Source organism: Salvelinus fontinalis, chromosome 17, assembly GCF_029448725.1.
Source record: "Salvelinus fontinalis isolate EN_2023a chromosome 17, ASM2944872v1, whole genome shotgun sequence".
Taxonomy (NCBI): Eukaryota; Metazoa; Chordata; class Actinopteri; order Salmoniformes; family Salmonidae; genus Salvelinus; species Salvelinus fontinalis.
Genome location: NC_074681.1, coordinates 29,011,353 through 29,029,683, shown reverse-complemented (window position 1 = coordinate 29,029,683; position 18,331 = coordinate 29,011,353). Strand labels below are relative to the sequence as shown.

At 40.7% G+C, this 18,331-nt stretch overlaps 1 protein-coding gene across 1 annotated transcript in view; it reads right to left on the bottom strand.

Annotated features, from left to right (window-relative positions):
- Positions 1-18,331, bottom strand: part of LOC129814120 (pappalysin-2-like) — an 86,762-nt gene that overhangs the window by 36,552 nt on the left and 31,879 nt on the right. The window lies entirely within an intron of this gene.

The window sequence follows — 18,331 nt, the reverse complement described above, 5'->3', positions numbered from 1 at the left end:
GCATGTTAACATTAGAAGCCTCCTCCCTAAGTTTGTTTTATTCACTGCTTTAGCACACTTTGCCAACCCGGATGTCCTAGCCATGTCTGAATCCTGGCATAGGAAGGCCAAAAATCCAGAAATGTCCATCCCCAACTACATTGTCCAACAAGATAGAACTGCCAAAGGTGGCGGAGTTGCAATCTACTGCAGAGATAGCTTGCAGCGTTCTGTCATACTATCCAGGTCTGTGCCCAAACAATTCAAGCTTCTACTTCTAAAAATCCACCTTTCCAGAAACAAGTCTCTCACTGTTGCCGCTTGTTATAGACCCCCCTCAGCCCCCAGCTGTGCCCTGGACATCATATGTGGATTGCCCTCCATTTATCTTCAGAGTTCGTACTGTTAGGAGACCTAAACTGGGATATGCTTGACACCTCGGCCGTCCTACAATCTAAGCTAGATGCCCTCAATCTCACACAAATTATCAAGGAACCTACCAGGTACAACCCTAAATCCGTAACCATGGGCACCCTCTTAAATATCATCCTGACCAACTTGCTCTCTAAATACACCTCTGCTGTCTTCAACCAGGATCTCAGCGATCACTGCCTCATTGCCTGCGTCCGTAATGGGTCCGCGGTCAAACGACCACCCCTCATCGCGGTCAAATGACCACCCCTCATCACTGTCAAACGCTCCCTAAAACACTTCAGCGAGCAGGCCTTTCTAGTTGACCTGGCCCGGGTATCCTTGACCTCATCCCGTCAGTCGAGGATGCCTGGTTGCTCTTTAAAAGTGCTTTCCTAACCATCTTAAATAAGCATGCCCCATTCAAAAAATGTAGAACTAAGAACAGATATAGCTCTTGGTTCACCCCAGACTTGACTGCCCTTGAGCAGCACAAAAACATCCTGTGGCGTTCTGCATTAGCATTGAATAGCCCCCGCAATATGCAACTTTTCAGGGAAGTCAGGAACAAATATACACAGTCAGTTAGGAAAGCTAAGGCTAGCTTTTTCAAACAGAAATGTGCATCCGGTAGCACTAATTCCAAAAAGTTTTGGGACACTAAAGTCCATGGAGAATAAGAGCACCTCCTCCCAGCTGGATCCCTACAAATCAGCTGGGCTAGACAATCTGGACCCTCTCTTTCTAAAATTATCCACCAAAAATGTTGCAACCCCTATTACTTGCCTGTTCAACCTCTCTTTTGTATGAGATTCCCAAGATTGGAAAGCTGCCGTGGTCATCCCCCTCTTCAAAGGGGTCGACACTCTAGACCCAAACTGTTATAGACCTATGTATATCCATCCTGCCCTGCCTTTCTAAAATCTTCGAAAGCCAAGTTAACAAACAGATCACCAACCATTTCGAATCTCACCGTACCTTCTCCACTGTGCAATCTGGTTTCTGAGCTGGTCATGGTGCACCTCAGCCACACTCAAGGTCCTAAACGATATCATAACCGCCATCGATAAAAGACAGTACTGTGCAGCGGTCCTCATCAACCTGGCCAAGGCTTTCGACTCTGTCAATCACACCATTCTTATCGGCAGACTAAATATCCTTGATTTCTCAAATGCCTGCCTCGCCTGGTTCACCAACTACTTCTCAGATAGAGTTCAGTGTGTCAAATCGGAGGGCCTGTTGTCCGGACCTCTATGGGGGTGCCACAGGGGTCTATTCTCGAGCCGACTCTTTTCTCTGTATATATCAATGATGTCACTCTTGCTGCTGGTGATTCTCTGATCCACCTCTACGCAGACAACACCATTCTGTATACTTCTGGTCCTTCTTTGGACACTGTGTTAACAAACCTCCAAACAAGCTTCAATACCATACAACACTCCTTCCGTGGCCTCCAACTGCTCTTAAATGCTTGTTTAACTAAATGCATGCTCTTCAAACGATTGCTGCCCTCACCCGCCCGCCTGACCATCATCACTGCTCTGGACGGTTCTGACTTAGAATATGTGGACAACTACAAATACCTAGGTCTCTGGATAGATTGTAAACTCTCCTTCCAGACTCACATTAAGCATCTCCAATCCAAAATGAAATCTTGAATCGGCTTCCTATTTCGCAACAAAGCCTCCTTCACTCATGCTGCCAAACATATCCTCGTAAAACTGACTATCCTACCGATCCTTGACTTCGGCGATGTTATTTACAAAATAGCATCCAACACTCTACTCAGCAAACTGGATGTAGTCTATCACAGTGCCATCCGTTTTGTCACCAAAGCCCCATATACTACCCACCATGCGACCTGTATGCTCTAGTTGGCTGTCCGTCGCTACATATTCGTCGCCAAACCCATTGGCTCCAGGTCATCTATAAGTCTTTGCTAGTTAAAGCCCCGCCTTATCTCAGCTCACTGGTCACGATAACAACACCCACCCGTAGCACACGCTCCAGCAGGTATATTTGATTGGTCATCCCCAAAGCCAACACTTCCTTTGGCAACCTTTCCTTCCAGTTCTATGCTGCCAATGACTGGAACGAATTGCAAAAATCACTGAGGTTGGAGACTTATAACTCCCTCTCTAACTTTAAGCATCAGCTGTCAGAGCAGCTTACCGATCACTGAACCTGTACACAGCCAATCTGTAAATAGCACACCCAACTACCTCATCCCCATATTGTTATTTATCTTCTTGCTCATTTGCACCCCAGTAGCTCTACTTGCACATCATCATCTGCACATCTGTCACTCCATTGTTAATGCTAAATTGTAATTATTTCGCCTCTATGGCCTATCTATTGCATTACCTTCCTACCCTTCTACATTTGTACACACTGTACATATATTTTTTATATTGTGTTATTGACTGTACGTTTGTTTATGTGTAACTGTGTTGTTGTTTTTGTCACACTGCTTCGCTTTATCTTGACCAGGTCGCAGTTGTAAAATGAGAACTTGTTCTCAACTGGCCTACCTGGACAAATAAAGGTGAAATAAAAATAAAAATCTGTTGTTGTGCATTAATCTTTGAACATAAAGCCACCAAGTGACAGACTGTCATTTGACCTTGACGATTCCCCTGTCCCAGAAGAGTGGAAGAAGCGCATTGCTGACAAATTGAATACCATACCAGAGGTATTCATTGTTGATCTTCCCATGGACGTACTTCTGCAGCCCAACATCATATAAAATCCAGGATTAGAACACATTCAAAGAGAGACCCAGGCCCATCCATCCCTGTGACAGAACAGCGGTGAAACAACACTTGAGAGAACTGTTAGATACGAAGATCATTAGAGAATCAGAGAGTCCATTTGCTTCTACAATAGTGATAGTGAAAAAGAAGAATGGCAATAACAGATTGTGTGGATTTGGGGAAATTGTACTTGCCCACTATCAAGGAGTTTACGCCCTCCCCAACTTGAAGAAACTTTCTCCGCCCTTAATGGTGAAAAATGGTTCTCTGCCATGGACCTCAAGTCAGGCTATTATGAAGTAGAAGTTGCTGAAGAGTATAAGCACAATACAGCTTTCATGTACATGCCTGTTGGGCTTTTGGGAGTTCAATAGCATGCCACAAGGTGTCACAAATGCACTTAGTACACTCCAATGTTTGATGGAGAAGTGTGTTGAAATCTACACCTGAACTAAGTACTTGTGTTCTTGGATGAGCTAATATTCTTCTCAGACATGTTGGAGGAACACAAGAGCAGACTGATGAAGGTGTTGAACCAGCTCAAGGACTATGGCTTGAAGCTATCCCCTGACAAATGTGATTTCTTCCAGTCCTCTGAATGCTGAAGGAGTCCACACTGATCCAGACAAAATTTCTGCTTTAAAGGATTGGCCCCGTCCCTCTAACAGAAAAGAACTGAGGGGTTTCTTAGGCATCACTGGATATTATATTATATATATTATATTATGCTTCGTTGAGGGTTAATCGAAGATAGCCAAGCCGTTGAACTGTCTCATCACTGGGTATGTTGCACCTATGTAGAGAGAAAAGAGCTACAAGAAACCCAAAGTCCAGACATGTAAACCCCAGCCAGCCCTTTGGAAATGAATGGACAGCGGAGTGTGAAACCGCCATCAGAGCCCTCATAAACAAGTTGACCTCTGCCCAAATCCTGGCCTTTGCCAATCCTAGCATCCCTTATGTCTTCCATACAGATGCTAGCTGTGAATGACTTGGTACTGCTTTATATCAAGAACAGGAAGGAAAACTCAGACATGTAACCTACACCAGTAGAGGGCTATCTAAAAGTGAACAAAACTACCCAACTCGAAGCTTGAGAACTTAGTATTAAAGTAGGCTATATGCAAGACATTTCATTATTACCTTTAGGGTATCGAGTTCACAGTTCTAACTGAAAATAATCCCCTTACTTATGTGTTGACCACAGCAAAACTTGTTGCAGCAGGGCATCACTGGCTAATAGCTCTGTCAACATATAGGTTCAACCATAAAGTACAGGGTTGAAAACACAAATCAGGACACAGGCGGTCTGTCTAGGCGACCGCAAGACCCCTCCCAGGAAGATAACACTTTCCTAGAAGAAAAAGGATTTAAAAAACTCACACAGTGTACTGAATGAAGAACACAGGATAATTTCAGAGGATACATTCACATTCTTGTATCAAAGACACTCTGAAGGAAACTGGATGTTTTCAAGAACCCCGCCGCTCTGGCTGAGTCCTTAGAGCTGGATGTCACTGCTATCCCAGCCTCTTAAGCCTGTCTTGGACTTGACACGCTTCCGCGGATGACTCATGATGACTGGTACAAATCCCAAAGAGAGGATCCCTCCATCCAACAAATCATTCACTTCATTGAAGGGAACACAAAGCCCACCTTCAAGCAAACAACCTTAGAGTCACCAGAAGTCAAGTTGGTTCTTAGAGAGTGGAATAGGCTAGAGCTCAAAGATGGAATGCTATTCAGAAGGTGTCTGGATAGGCTAAATGTGAAATATCAGTTATCCTTACCTAAGAAGTACAGAGCCAGCGCTATAAAGGGAGTTCACAATGAGGTAGGCCATCTTGGGTTTGATCGTGCTCTTAACTTTGCATGTGTCAGGTTCTATTGGCCGAGAATGGCCCAAGTGGTCAATGAGAAGAGTCACATGTGAAAGATGCTTTAGAAGAAAAGCTCATCCTGAGAAAGCTGCCTCCATGATGAACATTCTGACAAACTATCCTCTTGACTTAGTCTGTATGGATTACCTTTTTATTGAACCAGACAACAGAGACACAAGAAATGTCTTAGTAATCACAGACCACTTTACAAAGTTTTCAGTTGCTGTTCTTGCTGGGAGAACATCATAGTCTGTTATGTTTTTCCTAGCTGCCTACATAGCGATCAAGGAAGCGATCAAAGAATTGTGTTCACTTATTGGAGCAGAGACGATGAGAACCCCCCTTAAAATCCTTGTGGGAACCCTGTCGAAAGGTTCAATAGGACTCTGCTGACTATGCTTGGAACTTTGGAAGATAAAGACAAGTACCACTGGATAGACTTTGTGAAGCCGCTTGTCCACGCATACAATTTTACGAGAAAAGACACTACCGGCTACTCACATTACGAGTTGATGTTCGGCAGGCAGCCAACCCTTCCAATCAATCTTATCCTTGGACTTCAGCCGCATGGAGATGGTGCCAGAACCAACTCTGAGTATGTCAAGAACCTCCGCCAGCGACTGAGAGTGAGCTATGCATTAGCCGCAGAGAGTGCTCAGAAGATGGGAGAAAAGAACAAGTCAAGGTTCAATGCTAAGATCAGAGCAGCAGAACTTGTCCCCAGTGATCGAGTATTGCTGCGGAACGTTAACATCAGAGGAAAACACAAGATTGCAGATAGATGGGATTGTACCATTTGTGTGGTAGTGAAGAGGATTGCTGATGATCCGGTTTATGTCGTCACACAGAAGAAAGGCCAAGGGCCTTGCATACCCTACACAGAGACCTCCTCCTGCCCTGTGAATTCTTACCAGTAGTAGAGATGGCCAGACCTGAAAGAGAAGAAGGCTTACCTGTGAAGAGAAAGTTGAGATCCAGAGAGAACTGGCAGGCACACAAGAGGAGTCATGTCCAGATCTGATGATGATGAGGAGTCCTTTGGTACCAGTGATTATGAAGAAATCGTCTACACAGGACCTGACCCAGAAGTAACCACAAGAGGCCCCTTCTATGAAACCATAGTGAGGAAAGATAACAGAAGAGGCGAGAAGAGACCAGTACCTCAGCGCACTGATGCTATGGTAAGAAAATATAATGGAAGGCTTGAAGACAGAGCCCAAGCAGTGCAATACTCTTCAAGAAGGGTCCTACGCACATTGGCTGCTGAATATTTGAATGTCCCAGGCCGTGTTCCTCAGCCGTTGGATCACCCATCCTACAGTCACAAGATGGAATGTAGCCCATGCTGTAGCCCATGCTATTTTAGACATTCCCTAACGTTTTCACAAAACAAGACAGTCCCTAATTACTTTACACTAATTCTATGGGTTGGGAGTTTATTGGCAACCCTTAGAGTCTGAATGTCTTTTGCTGTCCCCCTGATCTCACTTGTCCCTCTTGCCTTTTGGCGGGAGCGCCAACGAACTCTTAAGAAGAAAGAAACCTAGAAAAAACCTAGAAATATTGAATGTTGAAAACCTTGATAACTTACTGGAAACAAAGTTGTGGAGTATACTGAATATTTTCTACTACAGAAGAATCAAGTGCTTAGATAATCAGAGTGAGCTAGCTAAATTCTATGCCTGTCTTGAGGAATAACTAAAGTGTACATGATGTTTACAATCTGAAACGTGTCAGGATACTAACATAATCATGTATGCTTTTGAGAGTGATGACCATTTAGATTTTAGAACGTTTAGCATTTTGCATTTGCTATCGCTATTGTGTGAGAGTGATTGAACGGTAATGTTGCTCGGCTGTAGTTGCCTTTTTGCAGTGGAGAAGAACGTGGGTTTTTCAACATAATCTGTAAATCCTTTTGAGACCTCTAAGTCAAAATAGTTATTTTTACAGAACAGTTGCTGAAACTTTGTTGTTGATAAAAGTAAGAGACTGAATAATTGATTATTCTGTAAATTCTGTGCAGACTGGGTTTTGTACTCCCCGTTTGATTTGACGGCACCAGCGCCACCTGCCATCTTCTACAAACTAGATGGTGGCACAGAGGAGGGCGCGTGTCTTGCTGGTTTCTGCTCGGCTTAGCTTTTTTATGGCTATTTTTGCGTTATTTTTTCAAATCAAGTCTATTTATAAAGCCTTTTTACATCAGCAGATGTCACAAAGTGCTTATACAGAAACCCAGCCTGAAACCCCAAACAGCAAGCAATGCAGCTGTAGAAGGAAGTATTACTTTGTTTGCTCAGAATGTTTGTGCAATAATTTCCTATGACCGACAAACACTTCTATATTATGAATTGGAAGCTACACACTTATCTCTCAGCCTCTCAGATCTGGAATACTACATTCTCTCTGTTGTGAATAATTATCGTTAATGTGATGACATGCTATTTATCGAATAATTAACTATGTTTATAATTACATGATTACATTAATCAGGTAACCATTAACTCTATAACCTGGGGCACCATGGGAAAAGTTTGTTTAAAGAGTTACCGTTTCACGATTTAACTCAAAGAATATCAGAATATCGATTTCATAGCAGTCACGAATTATTAATTCATTTCCTCATCAGCCTCATTCTGAACGTTGCATAATTCGTAAATCTGTACAAACCGGGGACTCACTAAATCATTCCGTACCACAGAAATTGAGTTGATTATTTATTTACTAGCAAGCTAAATGATAACATAAGATACACATACACAAACCCACACAGTCTAGGCTATTGATTTTACCTTAATACATTGACAACAGGTCCCTAGCGGACCAACACAATATGAAACATGTTACACAAGATGGAGATTTAAAGAGAGAGAGAGAAAGAGCAAAACAGAAATTCAAGAGAGAAAAGCGCACTTGGATATATTTGTAAGCTATGCTTAGTTTAGCTCTAACACCTTGCCCCGAACATGCCGCTCTTATGAATCAGAATTATAATGCATGTATTTATGTGTTGAAGGTCTCCGTTGGGGATCTCTTAGTCAGGTCTTTTGTCTCCAGGTGTAAGTCTCTGATTGTCCTAACAATGTCACAATGTTCTTTCTCTTGGTTGTCTGTTTCCTTGCTCTCGTTCTGTGAGAGTGGTCTTCTTAGGAGGCTAATCAGCCGTGTCGACGCTCCCAGCTTGGGTAGGAGGACCGTGTAGACAACTGATGATTTGAAGAGAATAATTCTTGAATTTACCTTCTTAGATACAGAATAGTTACTCCACCATTAACTTGATTGTTCAGAGATTTTCTTTGTCTTCAACCTCGTGTTGTGTTTCAGGGTCATGACTAGTCGTAAATCTCGGTTGCAGCACGATATGTCTGATATGTAAATTCTTAACTCACATGTTTTATAACCTAGAGTAGAAAAGGGTTCCCTTGGGCGTAGCTAGCTTGGGCGTAGCTAGTTACAAGGCAAGGTACTAAGATTTATTATGCTCTCTTTTAGACAACTAAAATCACAGTCTTATCATCACCAAAACATTCTCTTTCATATGGATATTCTCTACACAACATAAAGTATGTAAACATCACATATACAGTTGAAGTCGGAAGTTTACATACACTTACGTTGGAGTCATTAAAACTTGTTTTTCAACCACTCTACAAATTTCATGCTAACAAACTATAGTTTTGGCAAGTTGGTTAGGACATCTACTTTGTGCATGACAAGTATTTTTTCCAACAATTGTTTACAGACAGATTATTTCACTTATATTCACTGTATCACAATTCCAGTGGGACAGATATTTACATACACTAAGATGACTGTGCCTTTGAACAGCAAGGAAAATTCCAGAAATTATGTCATGGCTTTAGAAGTTTCTGATAGGCTAAATTACATAATTTGAGTTAATTGGAGTTGTACCTGTGGATGTATTTCAAGGCCTACCTTCAAACTCAGTGCCTCTTTGCTTGACATCATGGGAAAATCAAAAGAAATCAGCCAAGACCTCAGAAAAAAATGGTAGACCTCAACAAGTCTGGTTCATCCTTGGGAGCAATTTCCAAATGCCTGAAGGTACCACGTTCATCTGTACAAACAATAGTACGCAAGTATAAACGCAGCCGTCATACCGCTCAGGAAGGAGACGCGTTCTGTCTCCTAGAGATGAACGTACTTTGGTAGGAAAAGTGCAAATCAATCCTAGAACAAAAGCAAAGGACCTTGTGAAGATGCTGGAGGAAACAGGTACAAAAGTATTTATATCCACAGTAAAACGAGTCCTATATCGACATAACCTGAAAGGCCGCTCAGCAAGGAAGAAGCCACTGCTCCAAAACTGTCATAAAAAAGCCAGGCTACGGTTTGCATCTGCACATGGGGAGAAAGATCGTACTTTTTGGAGAAATGTCCTCTGGTCTGATGGAACAAAATAAAACTGTTTGGCCATAATGACCATCGTTATGTTTGGAGGAAAAAGGGTGACGCTTGCAAGCTGAAGAACACCATCCCAACCGTGAAGCACAGGGGTGGCAGCATCATGTTGTGGGGGTGCTTTGCTGCAGGAGGGACTGGTGCGCTTCAAAAAATAGATGGCATCATGAGGTAGGAAAATTATTTGGATATATTGAAGCAACATCTCAAGACATCAGTCAGGAAGTTAAAGCTTGGTCGCAAATGGGTCTTCCAAATGGACAATGACCCCAATAATACTTCCAAAGTTGTGGCAAAATGGCTTAAGGACAACAAGTCAAGGTATTGGAGTGGCCATCGCAAAGCCCTGACCTCAATCCTATAGAAAATTTATGGGCAGCACTGAAAAAGTTTAACAATTTAAAGGCAATGCTCCCAAATACTAATTGAGTGTATATAAACTTCTGACCCACTGGGAATGTGATGAAAGAAATAAAAGCTGAAATAAATCATTCTCTCTACTATTATTCTGACATTTCACATTCTTAAAATAAAGTGGTGATCCTTTCTGACCTAAGACAAGGATTTTTTACTAGGATTAAATGTCAGGAATTATGAAAAACGGAGTTTAAATATATTTGGCTAAGGTGTATGTAAACTTCCGACTTCAACTGTACATTATGAAAACTCTTCAAGATACAACGTTTTCGTTACAACATCCTAATTTAACTTTTAATAACATCATAAAATATACTTACATTTTCATATTCTATCCATCATTGTTACCACCACTTTGGCTGATGAAATATATTGTCCCAAAGTCCATTCATTTGATGTTCTGTAGTTTTTTCCTCTGTAAACTCTTCCTAAGGCACACAGACATTCCAGTCTCTCACATTAGAGAACAGAATGGTGTTGGGCTGCTGCTTTATAATTTACGATGGGCGTGAGATCATTAAAACCCCCCACCTCCATACCTCTCCCCCTCTAACCTGATCCTCACAGGCCAGTCATGACACCTCCTTTGTTTCCCGCACATCTGGCCTACCTGCTGCTTCTGGCCGAGATGATTCTAAGGCAATGCCGGCGATGACAAAGAAGAGGAAGGAAAAGGAACTCTGAAAAAACAGGCTACATGGCCTCTTCTTCCTAGTATCCTGATGGCTAATGTCAAATCACTGGAAAAAAACGTTGTGATCTCAGAGCAAGGCGTCAATCGCAGAGGGACATCAGGGAATGCTGTGTCTTTGATTTTACTGAGGCGTGGCTTAGGGACAATGCACTCGAATTTCTGATAAGAGTCGGGGGGGGGGGGGGGTGTATATGTTTCCTCATAAACAATTCCTGGTGTACCGAAGTTGAAAACATTGAGAGCTCCTGTTCACCTGACCTGGAGTTTCTAATGCTGAAATGCTGACCCCACTATTTGCAGATGGAATTCACATGTGTTTTTATCACGACTGTGTACTAGAGGTCGACCGATTATGATTTTTCAACGCCGATACCGATACCGATTATTGGAGGCCCAAAAAAAAGCCGATACCGATTAATCGGACAATTTTTTATTTATTTATTTGTAATAATGACAATTACAACAATACTGAATGAACACTTTTATTTTACCTTAATATAATACATCAATCAAATCAATTTAGCCTCAAATAAATAATGAAACATGATCAATTTGGTTTAAATAATGCAAAAACAAAGTGTTGGAGAAGAAAGTAAAAGTGCAATGTATGCATGTAAAAAAGCTAACGTTTAAGTTCCTTGCTCAGAACATGAGAACATATGAAAGCTGGTGGTTCCTTTTAACATGAGTTTTCAATATTCCCATGTAAGAAGATTTAGGTTGAGGTTATTATAGGAATTATAGGACATTTCTATCTATACCATTTGTATTCCATATACCTTTGACTATTGGATGTTCTTACAGGCACCTCTCCTCGCCCCTACCTGGGCTCGAACCAGGAACACATCAACAACAGCCACCCTCGAAGCATCGTTACCCATCGCTCCACAAAAGCCGTGGCCCTTGCAGAGCAAGCGGAACAACTACTCCAAGCCTCAGAGCGAGTGACGTTTGAAACGCTATTAGCTAGCCATTTCACATCGGTTACACCAACCTAATTTCAGGAGTTGAAGTCATAAACAGTGCAATGCTTGAAGCATTGCGAAGAGCTGCTGGCAAACGCACTAAAGTGCTGTTTGAATGAATTCTTACGAGCCTGCTGCTGCCTACCACCGCTCAGTCAGACTGCTCTATCAAATATCAAATCATAGAATTAATTATAACATAATAACACACAGAAAGACGAGCCTTAGGTCATTAATATGGTAAAATCCGGAAACTATAATTTAGAAAATAAAACGTTTATTCTTTCAGTGAAATACGGAACCGTTCTGTATTTTATCTAACGGATGGCATCCATAAATCTAAATATTCCTGTTACATTGCACAACCTTCAATGTTATGTCATAATTACGCAAAATTCTGCCAAATTAGTTCGCAACGAGCCAGGCGGCCCAAAATGTTGCATATACCCTGACTCTGCATGCAATGAACGCAAGAGAAGTGACACAATTTCCCTAGTTTAATATTGCCTGCTGACATGAATTTCTCTTAACTAAATACGCAGGTTTAAAAATATAAACTTCTGTGTATTGATTTTAAGAAAAGCATTGATGTTTATGGTTAGGTACATTCGTGCAACGATTATGCTTTTTTCCCGCAAATGCGCTTTTGTTAAATCATCCCCCGTTTGGCGAAGTTGGCTGTCTTTGTTAGGAAGAAATAGTCTTCACAGTTCGCAATGAGCCAGGCGGCCCAAACCTCTGTATATACCCCGACTCTGTTGCACAGAACGCAAGAGAAGTGACACAATTTCCCTAGTTAAAAGAAATTCATGTTAGCAGGCAATATTAACTAGATCTGCAGGTTTAAAAATATATACTTATGTATTGATTTTAAGAAAGGCGTTGATGTTTATGATTAGGTACACATTGGTGCAACGACAGTGCTTTTTCGCGAATGCTCTTGTTCAATCACCCGTTTGGCAAAGTAGGCTGTGATTCAATGATAAATTAACAGGCACCGCATCGATTATATGCAACCCAGGGCAAGCTAGATAAACTAGTAATATCATCAACCATGTGTAGTTTAGTGATTATTTTAAGATTGATAGTTTTTTATATGATACGTTTAATGATAGCTAGCACCTTACCTTGGCTCCTTGCTGCACTCATATAACAGGTAGTCAGCCTGCCACGCAGTTTCCTCATGAAGTGCAATGTAATCGGCCATGATCGGTGTCCAAAAATGCCAATTACCGATTGTTATGAAAACTTGAAATGGGTCCTAATTAATCGGCCATTACGATTAATCGGTCGACCTCTTCTCCAAAAAACAAGCCTGAAACTCTTTCTAAAGACTGTTGACATCTAGTGGAAGCCCTATGAACTGCAATCTGGGAGGTTTTCCCTTCATATTAAACATGACAGCCATTGGAAACAGTGGTGGGCTGAATTTTTTTTTCTTTTTCTGGATGGTTTGTCCTCTGGTTTTTTCCTGTCATATCAGTTCTGTTATACTCACAGACATAATTTTAACAGTTTTAGAAACTTTAGAGTGTTTTCTATCCAAATCTACCATTATTACAATTATATGCATATCCTAGCATCTGGGCCTGAGTAACAGGCAATTGACTTTGGGCACGCTTTTCATGCAGACGTCAAAATACTGCCCCCTAACCCAAAGAGGTTTTAACACAGGGCCCCCCCCCAGGGGTGTGTCCTCGGTCCTGTGTCGTACTCCCTGTTCACCCATGACTGCGTGGCTTTGCACAACACCAACTCCATTTTCAAGTTTGCTGAGGACACCATGGTTGTAGGCCTGATAACCAACAAAGACAAGTCAGGCTATAGGGAGGAGGTAAGTGAATTGGAATTGTGGTGTCATGAAAACAACCTCTCCCTCAAAGTCAGAAAAACAAAGGAGTGTATTGTTGACTTCAGGAAGTTCCTCAGCATCCACATCACCAAGGACTTGTCATGGACCAAAACCACCACAACTCTTGTCAAGAAAATGCAACACCATCTCTACTTCCTAAGGCGGCTGAAGAAATTTGGCATGCTGCCCCGAGTCCTCTCCAAATACTACCACTGCACCATCGAAAGCGTCCTGCTCTGATTCTCCACACAAGCATCCCCTCCTTCCCCAATACACGTGTAAATATTGTACTATAAATTGTGCCTTTCTATATTATACTTATACTCCAATGTTTAATCTATACTACTGCCATTTACTGCATGTTCGTCTTCTTCGTTTTACTATTTAATTTTACATTTCTTTGGACGATGTTTACCATGCGTATCCCATACGACTAATGAAACTTGGAACTACTTCACCACCTACAGAGGGTCATCCTCTACAGCTTCTACAATCACTATCGTTGCCTCATCTCTATAGAGGGACATTTGACTGGTGCATCGTGGTAGGAACTGAACTGAGATCATTTACTGCACTCACATTTTTTTATTCAGTACACAGTTTAGAATTATTTTTGTATTACTGTATTGGACAACACTGTATAATTGTGAATGAATGGTCATTACGGTTGTGATACTCTATTGTTGTGCATTGCGCTTGGAACATACAGTTGCAAGTAAAAGTATGTAAACACTTTGGAATTACCTGGATTTCTAAATAAATTGGTCACAACAATAGACAAACACAGTGTGCTTAAACTAATAACACACAAATTATTGTATTTTTCTTGTCTATATTGAATACATAATTTAAACATTAACAGTGTAGGCTGGAAAATATTTGTGAACCCCTAGGCTAATGACTTCAAAAGCTAATTGGAGTCAGGACTCAGCTAACTTCGAGTCCAATCAATGAGACGAGATTGGAGATGTTGGTTAGAGCTGCCTTGCAATATAAAAAACACAAAATTTGAGTTTCCTATTCACATGAAGCATTGCCTGATGTGAACCATGCCTCGAACAAAAGAGATCTCAGAAGAACTAAGATTAAGAATTGTTGACTTACATAAAGCTGGAAAGGGTTTAAAAAGTATCTCTAAAAGCCTTGATGTTCATCAGTCCACGGTAAACAAATTGTCTATAAATGGAGAAAGTTCAGCACTGTTGCTACTGTCCCTAGGAGTGGCCGTCCTGCAAAGATGACTGCAAGAGCACAGCACAGAATGCTCAATGAGGTTAAGAAGAATCTTAGAGTGTCAGCTAAAGACTTACAGAAATCTCTGGAACATGCCAACATCTCTGTTGACGAGTCTACGATAAGTAAAACACTAAACAAGAATGGTGTTCATGGGAGGACACCATGGAAGAAGCCACTGCTGTCCAAAAAAAAACATTTCTGCACGTCTGAAGTTCGCAAAAGAACACGTGATTGTTCCACAGCACTACTGGCAAAATATTCTGTAGACAAATTAAACTAAAGTTGAGTTTAACTATGTGTGGAGAAAAAAAGGCATAGCACACCAACATCAAAAACTCATCCCAACTGTAAAATATGGTGGAGGGAGCTGCTTTGCGGCCTCAGGGCTTGGACAGCTTGCTCTCATCAACGGAAAAATTAATTTCCATGTTTATCAAAACATTTACCAGGAGAATGTAAGGCTATCTATCTGCCAATTGAAGCTCAACAAAAATTGGGTGATGCAACAGAACAACGACATAAAACACAGAAGCAAATCAACTACAGAATGGTTTCAACAGAATAAAATACGAAAATATGAGTTACAGACGGAATTCAAAATGGATTAAAAAAAATAATCTCAGCCATCTACAATCAATACCACATAATGACAAACGGATAGATTTTCAAGCCAATTTAAGTCAAAACATAACTAGGCAGCTCAGGAACATTCAATGTCGTCTTGGTAAGTAACTCCATTGTATATTTGGCCTTGTGTTTTAGGTTATTTTTCTGCTGAATGGTGCATTTGTCTCCCAGAGTCTGTTGGAAAGCAGACTCAACCAGGTTTTTCTATAGGATTTTGCCTGAGTTTAGCTCTATTCTGTTTATTTTTATGCTAAAAAACTCCCTAGTCCTTGCCAATGACAAGCATGCCCATAACATGATGCAGCCGCCACCATGCTTGAAAAAAATGAAGATTGGTAAACCGGTGAAGTGTTGTGTTGGATTTGCCCCAAACATAACATGCTGTATTAAGGAAAAAGTTGTATTACTTTAGTGCCAAACAGGATGCATGTTTTGGAATATTTTTTATTATGTACAGGCTTCCTTCTTTTCACTGTCATTTAGGTTAGTATTGTAGAGTAACTACAATGTTGTTGATCCATCCTCAGTTTTCTCCTATCACAGCCATTCAACTCTGTAACTGTTTTAAAGTCACCATTGGCCTCATGTTGAAATCATGGAGCGGTTTTGTTCCTCTCTAGCCACTGAGTTAGTAAGGAAGCCTGTATCTTTGTAACGACTGGATGTATTGATACACCATCCAAAGTGTAATTAATAACTTCAACATGCTTAAAGGGATATTCAATTAACACTTTTTTTTATCCATCTACCAATAGGTGATCTTCTTTATGAGGCATTAGAAAACCTCCCTGGTCTTTGCGGTTGAATCTGTGTTTGAAATTCACTGCTCGACTGAGGGACCTTACAAAAAATTGTATGTGTGGGGTACTGAGATGAGGTAGTCATTTAAAAAATCATGTTAAACACTATTATTGCACACAGAGTGAATCCATGCAACTTATGTGACTTGTTAAGCAATTTTTTACTCCTGAACGTATTTAGGCTTGCCAAAACAAAGGGGCTTGCCATAACACTTATTGACTCAGACATTTCAGCCTTTCATTTTATATTAATTTATAAAAAAAATGAAATCAACATAATTCCACTTTGACATTATGGGCTATGGTGTGTAGGCCAGTGACACAAAATCTCAATTTAATCCATATGAAATTCAGTCTGTACCACAACAAAATGTGGAAAAAGTCAAGGGGTGTGAATATTTTCTGAAGGCACTCTAACCTGTAACACTGGGGTAAAGTGATTTGTTCTTGCAATTTGTAGTGTATGACATTTCAGATTTACATATGATAATTTTTCACGAAGTAGTTTGGATGTAGTGAACTATTTTTTTCAAAGTAACTTTAATTATGTAAATGATATATTTGTTTAGCTTTAGTGCAGCTTAACTTCTTCCAGTGTGAAATAGTTGCTAGCTTGGTCAACTTTATTTTCAGAGTAGCTTCCCCAACACTGTTTCTTGTCTTGTGTATTTGTGTCTAGTCACCTAATCATCTAACCTTGCTGTAGGAAGCAGTGACCTTAAACCTAAACTGGATGTACAGTGGGCACGGTGATATCATACCTCCTGTCCCAGGGCTATTGAGCTGTTTTGGTCAGCTCCAAACTATAAAAAGAGCCTACCCTTGATTTCCCGGCAGCACTGCTTGATTACCATTGTCTCCGGCCAGCTGTAAAGAATACCTACAAAAATGCACATTATCTACTCTCTCAGGCGTGTCGGATTTCCTCCCGCTACAAATTACCCTTATTAATTATGGATCAGCTCTAAGAGCCCTCTCTCTCTCTAGCATTCCACCGGAGGACATTTTACAGGAGTGTTTTTTTGTCAGGTCTTAGATCTGTGTAGTTTTGTGCCTTAATGGACACTGGAATGATACAATCAGTCATTAATGTACGAAATAGTAGAAACCAAAAGATGAAGGTCAGGGGGAAAAAATACATCCTTGACCATGGATTAACGACATCTACTCCTATTTCACACATGCCCCAAAAGTGATTGTTTTCACTACTAATGGACCAAAAATGTGAATCTATTTTTAAGGATTAGGATATCAAGTGCAAAACTATCTTGCTTTGCCAGATATACCTCTTGGTGGCAGTGTAGACTCAGTCAGTCACAATGCTTAGCCTTCCTTTAATTTCTCTCCTACAATACACTCCACTTCTCTCTCTTCACCCCCTCTTTCAAATGACAGGCCGCTCACTTATCATTTACTAACCATGATGAGCATACAGTGAAGAGCCTTCAGTGAGAGGAAATAGCTGAGGAACAGGTCCAAACAGCCACTGGTGTTTACTGTTTCTGCTGGTCACATTTGGTTTATATTCCAGAGACTGCCTCTCTTCCCTCCACATAACTTAATTCCCCTTGGTTTTTACATCTTTTTGCACTTACAGCTGCTTGTGGAACTTTTAGAGACCAAATGTATTCCTCAACGTGACCTCTTCAGCATATCCACCTACTCCCGCAACTAAGTGCTTGAAAAGAAACATCCCTGAAAGTGTTTGTGAAAAATTACAAAATCATTCACAAAAAATAGTGTATGATGCGAATATAGAATCCAAGCAGACTGTTATGAATAAAAGTAAGATAGAACAGAATAAAAAACAAAGAACGCTTAAGTTGTTAAGTTGATTCAGATAATCAACTTAACACCTTTTCTCACAGTGTGGGATAAAAATGATTTGACGTACGCCGGAATCCACTGAAAACATTTTTTTGAATAAGGCCCTTGATGTTGATTTGTATCAGTAGCTAGGGCTAAGAAGCATATTGAATACATTTGGTTTTTGTGTTGCGAAAACAATACCAGACCAAAACACTGGAATTATGAATATCTCAGCTTATGTGGCTATAGAAGATTGCATTGTTTGATCTTTGTAACTGACATACATTATGATTGTGATTTTTTATTTCTTTGTATTTTTGAGCCCAGTTCTTGGAGCAGTGGTACATGACCCCCAAACAATAAATCTGAGTCCGCACAGGAGAACTTTCTGGACTAAGGGCAAAGTATTTGCAGAGTTCCAGAGTGTAAACAATACATCTGTGTCGGCACAGGAGAACTTTCCAGACTAAGGTCAAAGTATTT